Source organism: Callospermophilus lateralis, chromosome X (genome assembly GCF_048772815.1).
Source record: "Callospermophilus lateralis isolate mCalLat2 chromosome X, mCalLat2.hap1, whole genome shotgun sequence".
NCBI lineage: Eukaryota > Metazoa > Chordata > Mammalia > Rodentia > Sciuridae > Callospermophilus > Callospermophilus lateralis.
Window position 1 is genome coordinate 83,093,002 of NC_135325.1, and position 11,361 is coordinate 83,104,362.

The 11,361-nt window shown below is 36.4% G+C and overlaps 1 protein-coding gene across 1 annotated transcript in view; it reads right to left on the reverse strand.

Moving 5' to 3' along the window:
• Slc25a53 (solute carrier family 25 member 53) overlaps positions 1–9,404 on the reverse strand; it is a 29,264-nt gene extending 19,860 nt beyond the window's left edge. The window contains exon 1 of the mRNA XM_077107400.1: positions 9,336–9,404. The gene's annotated coding sequence lies outside the window, so the exon portion shown is untranslated. The remainder of the gene's footprint in view (positions 1–9,335) is intronic.
• Between the last annotated feature and the right edge of the window lie 1,957 nt (positions 9,405–11,361).

Consider the following 11,361-nt stretch of genomic DNA (forward strand, 5'->3'; position numbering starts at 1 on the left):
TTTCTTTGTCTACTCATCTGTTGAAGAGCTCCTAGGCTGGTTCCATGGGTTACCTATTGTGAACTGTGCTGTTATAAACATTAATATGGCTGCATCACTGTAGTATGCTGATTTTAATCCTTTGGATATATACCAAGGAGTGGGATAACTGGGTCAAATGGTGGTTCCATTCCTAGTTTTGTGAGGAATCTCCATACTGCTTTCCAGAGTGGTTACACCAATTTGCAGACCCACCAGCAAATTTTTCCACACATCTTTTTCCATACATTTTCACCAACATTTATTGTTACTGGCATTCTTAATAATTGGGAACTGACTTACTCAAGAAGGATTCCAAAACAAGAAGTAAAATTAAAAAAAAAAAATAAATGGGATGGTATTACGTCAAAAGAAAAGATTCTTCACAGCAAAAGAAACAATCAAGGTTTGGTATTGTGATGCCTCCTGCTTGCTTTTCTCGCTAAGGATTGCTTTGGCTATTCTGGGACTCTTATTTTTCCAAATAATTCTTCTTCTGATGGGTGTGAGATGGAATCTCCGTGTAGTTTTGCATTTCTCTAATGTTGAAGATTTTTCATATATTTGTTGAATACAGTTCAACTTGTTGAATACAATTCAACAAAAACATTCTTATTTCTTCTTTTGAGAAGTGTTTAGTTCCTTTGCCCATTTATTGATTGGGTTATTTGCTTTTATGGAATTAAGCTTTTTCAGTTTTTTTTTTTTATATATCCTGGATATTAACGCCCTATCTGGGATGCAGCTGGCAAAGATTTTCTCCCATTCTGTAGGCTCTCTCTTCACACTCTTGATTGTTTCCTTTGCTGTGAAGAATCTTTTCTTTTGATGTAATACCATCCCATTTATTATTTTTTTTTCTAAATTTTACTTCTTGCTCTGAGAGTCTTCTTGAGGAAGTCAGTTCCCAAGCCAACATGTTGGAGTGTTGGGCCTACATTTACTTCTAGTAGGTGCAGTGTTCTCATCTGACATCTAGATCTTTGATCTACTTTGAGTTGACTTTTGTGCAGGGTTGAGAGATAAGAATTAAATTTCATTCTACTATATATGGATTTCCATTTTCCCAAGCACTATTTGTTTTTCTCCAGTGTATGTTTTTGGCACCTTTGTCTAGTATGATATCACTGTATTGATGTGGGTTTGTCTCTGTGTCTTCTATTCTATTCCAGCAGTTCTTTATGCCTGTTTTGGTGCCAATACCATGCTGGTTTTGTTACTATAACTCTGTAGTATAATTTAAGGTTTGGCATTGTGATGCTTCTTGCCTCGCTTTTGGCTATTCTGGGCCTCTTATTTTTCCAACTTTTTTTTCACAACTGTTTTTTCTGTATCTATGAAGAATGTCATTGGAATTTTAATAGGATTTGCATTAAATCTGTATAGCACTTTTGGTGGCATGGCTATCTTGACAATATTAATTCTACCATTTTGCCCCTGTGCAAGGATGACACACAAATTCATGAAGCATTCCATATTTAAAAAGAAAATTCTGCCATTTCTTGGATATGCAGAATATATATTATCAAAATGGACTTCTACTCACATTTTTGAAATTCAATTTTTGTATATAGTATTGGTTTACTATTTTCAGTGTTGCATTACATTCAATGAATTTATCCATTGTACTGTTGATGAACATTTTGGTTGTTTCTAGTTTGGGACAATTATGAAAAATGTTCCTAGGAACATGTTTTTATGTCTCTTGCTACACATGTATATATATAAAGTTTATATCTAGGATTTAACTTGAGAAGATACTACCAAGCTATACAGCAAAGTTGTACCAATTCCTACCTCTACACATCAGTGTTTCAATTTCTGTTGGTCCACATCATCACAAACACTTGGCATTGTCAACAAAGCTTTATAACTTTTCCTTAAAGTTTTACATATCTTTTATTTAGTTAAAGGTACTTAATTTTTTATACCACTGTAAATGTTTTTTTAATTTTATTTTTAAGTGCTTTTGATTATATACAGAAATATGATTGATCTTTCAATATTGATGTCATGGATTTTTCTAAGCTCTCCTAATAATTAAAAATTATTTTTAAATTTCTTAGGATTTTCTCATGACAAAAGCAAATCATCTGCAAATGATAATTTTGTTTCTTCTTTTATGAACCATTTAAAATTCTTCTTCTTCTTTTGCCTTATTAAACTGGCTAAGACCAAAAAGTGGAAGTGGTAAGAGGGGATAGCTTTATCTTCTTCCTGAGCTCAAGGGAACTACTTTCAACAATTCACATTAAGAATGACATTTGCTGCAGGTTCCTGGTAGATACCATTTGTCAGACTGAAGATGTTTCCTTTCATTCTTTTTTTTGGGGGGTGGGGAGTACCAAGGTTTGAACTCAGGGGCACTTGGCCACTGAGCCACATCCCCAGCCCTAGTTTGAATTTTATTTAGAGGCAGGGTCTCACTGAGTTGCTTAGCATCTTGCTTTTGCTGAGGCCGGCTTTGAACTCACCACCCTCTTGCTTCAGCCTCCTGAGACGCTGGGATTACAAGCAAGCACAAAAGTGCCTGGCCCTTCCACTCTTATTGTAAATTTACTGTTATCTATTAAGAGAATCATATTTTTCCTTTTATCTGTTAATATGCTAAATTATATTGCTTGGTTTTCTAATAATAAACCAATCAGGCATTGCTGGATAAACCCAGTTTGACCTGATTTTTTACAATTATTATAGATTGCTGGATTCAACCTGCTAATATTGTTTAGAATTTTTATAAGAAAATCATCCTGAACATTTCCTTTGTTATAATGTCCTTGTCTGATTTGGGTATCAAGTATTTGCTAGCTTCATAAAACTAACTAAAGAGTACAATTTATTTTTTTCTCCTTTGGCTTTCTCCACTGAAAAATGAGGAAACTGATGTCTGAGGTATACAAATTTTTCATAAATGTACTATATCCAATTATTTGCTTAGTACCATGTGTCAGTCTGTTTTCTGTTGCTATAACAAAATAACTGAGACCAGATAATTTATTTTAAAAATCAAGTTTATTTGGCTCATGGTTGTGGAAGTTGGGAAATCCAAGTACATGATACCAGCATCTGACTGGTATCTAGTTAGGGCCTTCATGCTGCATCAAAACGTGTCTGAGGACATCACATAAGACAAAGTAAGTGTGCTAGCTCAGTTTCTCTTCTTCTTCTTATAAACTTACTAATGCCATCATGGCAGTCCCACCAACATGACCTCTTTGAATACTAATTACCTCCTGTGTTGGAAAAAACAAATTGCATTTTTCCTCTGTTCTCATGCAACAGCAATCAATACAGAAGATTTTGGTGACCTCAAAATGAGTGGGGGCTTCTCCCCAACAGCAAGCAAGCAATTCTGCAATGAATACCAGCTGTGTGTCCTTTAATTTAACTCAGTTCTGACACTATCTACTTGGAGATAGTGTAAGATCCCACAGGACTGCCCACATACTTTAGATTCTAGTCACAAGTCTCAGGTTGTTTTTATCTGTGCTTCTGAACAACTGAGCATTAAGTGTGGTTCCCATGACTCTGTCCTGTAGTTTAATTATTTTGCTTGAGCAGCTCACAGAACTCAGGAAAACATGTTTACCAGTTTGTTTGTTTTTTTTAATATTACAAAGCATACAACTGGGGAGAAGCATGGGGCAACATATGAGGGAAGGGGTATAGTATTTCCATATCCTTTCCAAGCATACCAGCCTCCATACTAGAAAACTCCATGTGTTCAGCTATGTGGAATCTTTCTAAGCTCTATTCTTTGGGGTTTTTATAGATACTTCATTGCATAGGAATGACCAAAGCATCGATAACTGTGTAGAAATGTGTTTGAACAAATCTAATGCTAGCAGATTGAGTGGGGGAAACGTACCAAGACTTGTCTGCTTCAGAATTGTTGGCCATTCCTGGGCAGCATTCCTTCCTCTAGAGTATGGAGGACTCCTCCACAATGAAGAAGTTTTTATGATCTACTATTGGACAAGGGTAGGTCAAATAATTTCTTTATGGCCATTTCAAAGACAGAAAGGTAGAGGAAAATTAGAGTACTTATAACACCTTCAGAAAGAGAAATTCTAGTTTTCTAGGTCTGCTTTGAGGAGGGAGTTTATGAACCAGGAATTGTGGATGAAAATGAAAAAATTATATATCATAGCATCACAGCTCCCAAAGACTCCACCTCCAAATACCATTGACATAGGAATTTGAAGGTTAAATTTACAACACACAAAATTTGGGGGGATACATTTAAACCACAGCACCATGACTTCTTAAGCCCCCTTAGTGTTCATCATTGCCTTGTTTCAATTGATTTACTATTATGAATCCACTTAGGACATCCTTATTCATATATAGGTGTGCACATATGACCAATTATTTCCTGAGGGTACATTCCTAGAAGTGGAGTTGCTGGATCAAGGACTATATTCCATACAAACCTGAGTGAAAGGGGAGATGGCTCTCATTCAGCAGGACCTACTTTGCTAGCACTGGCTCATGTTCAAGGGCCTTCCTCATTTCTTACATTGCCTATAATACTTTGACTCTGAACTACTGAAGATCTTAATATTTAAAGGTTGATTCAGCTCTAAGAAATTCCTGACATTACTTAAGTTTTCAAATGATTTAGAAGGGCCTTTCAAAATGATTTTAATGGAAAATTTTAAACACATAGAAAATTTTTTTAAACACATAGAAAACAGTAGAATGATTCCCCCATGTACCCATCAATCAGCTTCAGTAATTATTCACATTTTGAATAACTTGTTTCATCTATAAACCTCTGCACTTCGATGGAATATTTAAAGTCATTATGAAACATCATATCAAATCATAGGACTTATCTATAGTGTATCCATAGTTATAGCTCTTCCTTTTTTTTTTTTTTTTTTTGTACCAGGGATTGAACTCAGGGGTATTCAACCACTGAACCATATCCCTGCTGCGCCCCTCCCCTGACTCAGGCAATGGCAAGGCCCTACTGAGGTGGATGGAGCAAGGCGTATGTTTCTGGGAATGGGCTGATTTGTTTTTGTATTCCTTTAATAAGTATAGTTGTGATTTCTCGTATGACCATTAAGCATGAAGGAAAAAACATGACTTTCCCAATTAATGCAACTACTTCTAAAGAATAGATCTGTTTGCTCTAAATGCAATGATTCAGCTGTGGAGCGTAAATTGTTAATGTCTAATGAAAAACTCCCTGTATTCCTGTCAAGGAAGTTTTTGAGAAATTAAATTAAAATCTAGAGAAGAAAAATTAATGTTAAGAAGACAGATTAGTGCTTAGTACTGGGCAACTTGTTCTTGTTCCTATGCACAATGGTTTGTGCTCTTACTCTTATTTGATTAAAATTAATAACTAGTCAACCACTTGCCATAACCATGGCACGGGTTCCAGTCAGTAAGTCAAGAAAGAATAGTCAAGGTATAGGCCAATAGTTTGGGACATTTGTAACTATTATTAAAAGTTAACTAAGCAGAAACAGCTCAAAGCAAAACGTGAACTGAAAGTACAAATGCTTGCTTATGCATAAGCCAAGATACATTCTTCTATTCTAATTGTAGCTAAGTAATATTTTGTTTCTTTGAATAATGATTCCTGTTTTGTAACCACAAAGTACTGCGAGCCTGCCAAAATGAAAAGTATATATGATCAACTTCACAAGTAAAGATTGGGATCAACACCTGCACTTTGGTGTCTGTGTTGTTTCTCCACCCCTCTTTCGCCGACTCCTCACCATCCGTTGTCTCCTGAGACCCCCTGTTGGAGCTGGTCTCCGACACATCCCCAGCCCTATTTTGTATTTTATTTAGAAATAGGGTCTCACTGAGTTGCTAAGCGCCTCACCATTGCTGAGGCTGGCTTTGAACTTGCGATCCTCCTGTCTGAACCTCCCAAGCCACTAGGATTATAGGCATGCACCACCACACATGGCTCTATAGCTCTTCATTTTATTCCACGTTTTTTAATTGGCACTTTTAAGTGGCATTGAGCACTCATTCCAATTTTTTTTTAGTTTTTATTTTTTTTAGTACTGGGGATTTAACGTGGGCACTTAGCCACTGAGTTACATTCCATCCCCCCCCCTTTTTTTTATTTTGAGAGAGGATCTCACTAAGTAGCTGAAGCCAGCTTTGAACTTGGGATCCTCCTGCCTCAGCCTCCCAAGCTACTGGGATTACAGGAGTGCACCTGGCTCAAATAATTTTAATTTGTACATTTTATCTCTATTCTAGGCCAGTTTGTTCAGAGGGTTATTAGTTTTCTGCGTGAATTTACTTTTGGTTTAACTAATTTTTCTGTTGCTTCTTTGATTTCTACATCATTCATTTCTACTCTTCATTACAAAATCCCTTCTACCTACCTAATCAATTACATTACACATTCATTGTATTTCAGTCTTTTTTCATATAATATGAAGTATATGTACTTTGGCTTTAAATTTGCCTTTAAGTACTGCTTGGGTTGGCTATATTCAACAAGCCTGGCTCAAAGATGGAATTGTTGGGCTGGGGATATAGCTCAGTTGGAAGAGTGTTTTCCTCCCATGCACAAGGCCCTGAATTCAATCCCCAGCACCACATACACACACAAAAAAAGATGGAATTTTCATTGTTATTCAGTTCTTCATGTTTTATTATCAATTCTCAGGGTAATTAATACCATTTCTCAAATTTATATGTCCAACCCTGACCTCTTCTATGAAATTCATACTCATACAACCCTTTGTTTACATCTTCAATTGGAATTAAAATAGTAGGCAACTCAAACCCAAAAGAGTAAAAAAAAAAAAAAAAAGAATTCTGGAAAACCTGCTCCTCCTTCAATTTCCTCTCTTTTGTGGAATGGCTTCATCATTCACCAGTTGTTCAATCAAATCTTGATGCTGGGGATCAAACTCAGAATACTAACTATATGCTCTACTGCTGAGCTATACCCCCACCCTCAATTGAAACTTTTTTAAAAATATTTATTTTTTAGTTATAGGTGGATACAAGATCTTCATTTTATTTTCATGTGGTGCTGAGGATCCAACCCAGTGCCTCACGCATGGTAGGTGAGCGCTTTACCACTGAGCCACAGCCCAGCCCTCAATTGAATCTTAAGTTGGGTATTATTTCTAAACTCTCCTGAATCTCCCATGTCAGAAAGTCCCTTTGTTCTACCGGCACATTATTTCTTGCAGTAATTCTCCATTTTCCATCACCCTTTTCCACCATACTGGTACCAGCCACAATAACTTCTTGAACAGACTAGAAATAAATGGCATAGCAGGATCCACCCTCTTACATCCCTAACTTGAGGTATCACTAATCCTCTTGATCACAGGTAATTGAGCACTTTCCTACTGGCTTGAGAAAGCAGCAATAATAAAACAACTCCCACCCCCTCCCTGTTGATATATGTCAGTCGATTCCCTCATTCTTCAGTGTCCAGGGAATGATTCTGGAGAGACAGTTACCATGGTGACCTAAAAATTTTCAGGTATAATTTGTGAAGTGTAAAAATATGGGAGGTTCTAACTGCAGTAAAACAAATGAACTGGGAAAAGCTTGCCCCCAAACCAGAAATGAGCTCTCTCGACTGGTACACTATTGAGAACAGGAGCAATCAGCGATCAGAGCAATGCTTTTTCCTCTCAGCAGATGCAAATACTTCTCCAGCTGAAGACCAACAACAGAATTTCATCTTTTGCAAACCTGCACATCCAGAGTCCAAACCACTTTGTGTTTACTCTGGCTGAATAACACATCTTCAGGTACCCAACTACTAAAAGACTAATCCAACTTTCTTTATAATGAAACTCCATAATCCCCTTTTTGTTTGGAGACCTTATATCCTATTTTGCTGGGATACAACCCTCAATAACTTATTGATGAAAAAGAAGATAACTACAAATTTAGTTTCAACAAGCAGGACATTTTTCTATACTGTACCAATTAAGCTATATTCCCCAGGACAAGTTTTGGGAGCCTGGCACTGGCTCAAAACTTCAAATTAATATGTTGACTCCAATCTGAATATTGCACTTGGTATAATGGTTGCCAGTCAGGTTGTCTGTGGAAGGACTGGATGATTGAACAAAGAGAGGAGGAACATGACTTAAGCATTCCTTAGCCTCCGGATCCTGCCTCTACTAGTTGTGTGAACTTGGGCAAGGTAGTTAACTTCTGTGTTTCAACTTCCTCATCAGTAAAAAGGAAATAATAACAGGAAGCACCTCATAGGTTTGAGGTAAGGATTAAATGAAGGAACATATGCAAAGTCTTTAAAAGGGTACCCAGTGCATTACAAGTGCCATGCTGTGGAATGTCATCATAACTGTACCAAACACTTCTCTCCAAATACTTTGAATATCCATGTAATGGATTACCTAAACCCTCCCTCCCAGCCTCTTCACACAGAATTCATTAAAGTCACTAGCTTTAGACTACTCTCCCCAACATCATTGGGGGTGGGGAATCCCTTTATGAGCTAACCAAGTAATTCCTTTCACAGAAGGAACTGTCTTCAATCATGAAGACACCTGTGGAATGCTTGCTTATTCAGGGAGGGGATTAAGGCTCCATGAACCAAGATGAGATGACCCAGGTCTAAGGGAAAGAGTAACTCAAATCTCCTGCACAAGGATAACTCAGAAACTTTGGTGGATGGGAAGCTGGAGAGCCAAGGAGATGAAGAAGCACAAAGGCCAGGCAGGCAGCTGAATGGAAGAGAAATTTAAGGGAAATTATCCCACTATATTTGTGTGTGCACAGTTTGCTAACTAGTTAATTTTTTTAACTGATTGGCCTTTGAAAAATAATTTATTTTGATATTGTTTAGTACAACACAAACTTAGTTAAAAAGAAATAGCTTTCAAGCACAAAAGGGGAAAAAGTAAATGTGAAAGTCCCTCAACTCCTGGCAGTCCAGTTTGGTGTATATGCCTCTAAATCTGCTTTTATACACAGTTTAATTCTTTTCCTGTAAATTGAGACAGTTGGATCTTTGGAGAGTGATAGATAGATCAAGGGAAATGAGTAACAGACCAGCACAGGTACACTCAACTGACTTTACAAATGGTGTAACAAATTTCAATGGAAGAAAGATAGAATTTTTTAAAAAATGGTGTCGGAATAAATGTTCATCCATAGGAAAAAAATTGAACCTCACACCATCTACGAAAATGAAATCAAGAGGCTGGGGTTGTAGCTCAGTGGTAGAGCACTTGCCTAGCATATGTGAGGCACTGGGTTCGATTCTCAGCACCACATATAAGTAAATAAATAAATAAATAAGCAGGGCTGGGGTTGTGGCTCAGTGGTAGAGCACTTACCTTGCACATGTGAGGCGCTGACTTCAGTCCTCAGCACCACATATAAATAAATAAAGGCATTGTGTCCATCTATAACCAAAAAAAAAAATTAATTAAAAAAACAGAAATGCAAGAGAATAAATTTCTGTTGTTAAAGAAAAAAAGAAAAAAAGGTCAATCAACAACTAAAAGAAATTTCAAAAACAAATCTCTTTAATAGTTTGAAAAAAATAAACTCAAAGTGTACTGTGGACTTAAATATAAAAATCATGAAACAATAAAAACATGAAAAATTACATATTATACTAACAAAATTAAAATTTATTATGCTGAAAAGATCCTATTAAGAGGTTGAAAATACAAACTACAGATTGGGAGAATATATTTGCAAACTATATATACAACAAAGGATTGGTATTCAGAATATATAAAGAACTCTCAAAATCCTATAGTTAAAAATAAAGATCCAGTTGGAAAATAAGCAAAAGGCATGTATAGAAAAGAGAATATACAGATGACAAAGAAGAACATGAAAATATGTACATCATCATTAGCCATTAAGGAAATGCAAAGTAAAACCACACCAATGAGAATGGCTAATATAAATAATGGTAATAACAAATGTTAGCAACTGAATTTTTTAATTGGTACTTGGGGATTGAACCCAGGGGTGCTTTACTTCTGAGCTCCATCCCCAGTCATTTTTAAATTTTGTTTCTTTCTTTTTTTTTTTTGGTACCAGGGATTGAACTTAAGGGAGCTTAACCACTGAGCCACACCCTAAGTCTTGTATTATATTTTTATTTAGCGACAGGTTCTGAGTTGCTTAGGGCCTCGCTAAGTTGCTGAGGCTGGCTTTGAACTTGTGATCCTCCTGCCTCAGCTTCCTGAGCTGCTAGGATTATGGGCTTGTGCCACTGTACCCAGCCTTTTTTTTTTATTTTTGAGACAGGGTCTCACTAAATTGTTGAGGATCTCACCAAGTTTCCGAGTCTGGTCTCGAACTTGCCATCTCCTTGCCTCAGCCTCCTAAGTCACTGGTAATACAAGTGTGCACCACCACATCCAGCCTAGCAATGGAAATTTTTCATACATTGCTTTTAGGAATATACAATGGCAAGGCTCATTCTGATATGTGCTTAACTAAACATGTACTTATCATAGAACTCCACAAGTCACTCTTGGGCATTTATCCAAGAGAAATGATAATTTATGTTCACACAAAAACCTGTATGTAAATGTTCATGGTAACTTTACAATAGCAAAACCAGGTAATCCATAAGTCTTTCAATCACAACCCATATGGACCTCAAGAACATTATACTTAGTGAAAAAAAAGTCAGTCCCCGAAGTACAGGATTTCATTTGCATAACATTCTCAAAATTACAAAAATTTAGAGATTGAGAACAGATCAATCACTGACAAGGTGTAAAAGTAAAGCAGGATGGATATGAATATAAATGGAAAATACAAAGGAGGCAACTGAAGAGTTTTACATCTTGGCAGTGCTGATGATCACCCAACTCACTAAGTGTATACATGGGATAAAACCACAGAGAACCACTTGTACATGAACACATGTAAAAATGATGAAAACTGAATAAAGCTCACATTCTAGTTAGTATTATTGTACCATTACCAATTTCCTGAATTTGAGATTATGCTAGCTATATAACATATCACTAAAAGGGAGAGCTTGGTGATAGGTACATGGGTCTCTATATTCTACTTTTGCAATTTCCTGTGAGTCTATAATTATTTTAAAATATTTAAAAAATATTTTTTAAAGTTGTAAATGTACACAATACCTTTATTTTTTAATTTATTTTTATGTGGTGCTGAGGATCAAACCCAGTGCCTCATGCATGCTAGGCAAGCCCTCTACCCCTGAGACTCAACCCCAGCCCCTTAAAATATTTTTTAAAGAAAACTATTTCAAATTCCAGAGTTGCAGAAATTTACCTTGGTACATTTCATAACCAGAATTGTTCTTACTGTGTTAATTGCTATTCATTCATATGTGAGGCAGTTTAAAAAGTCCTCCAC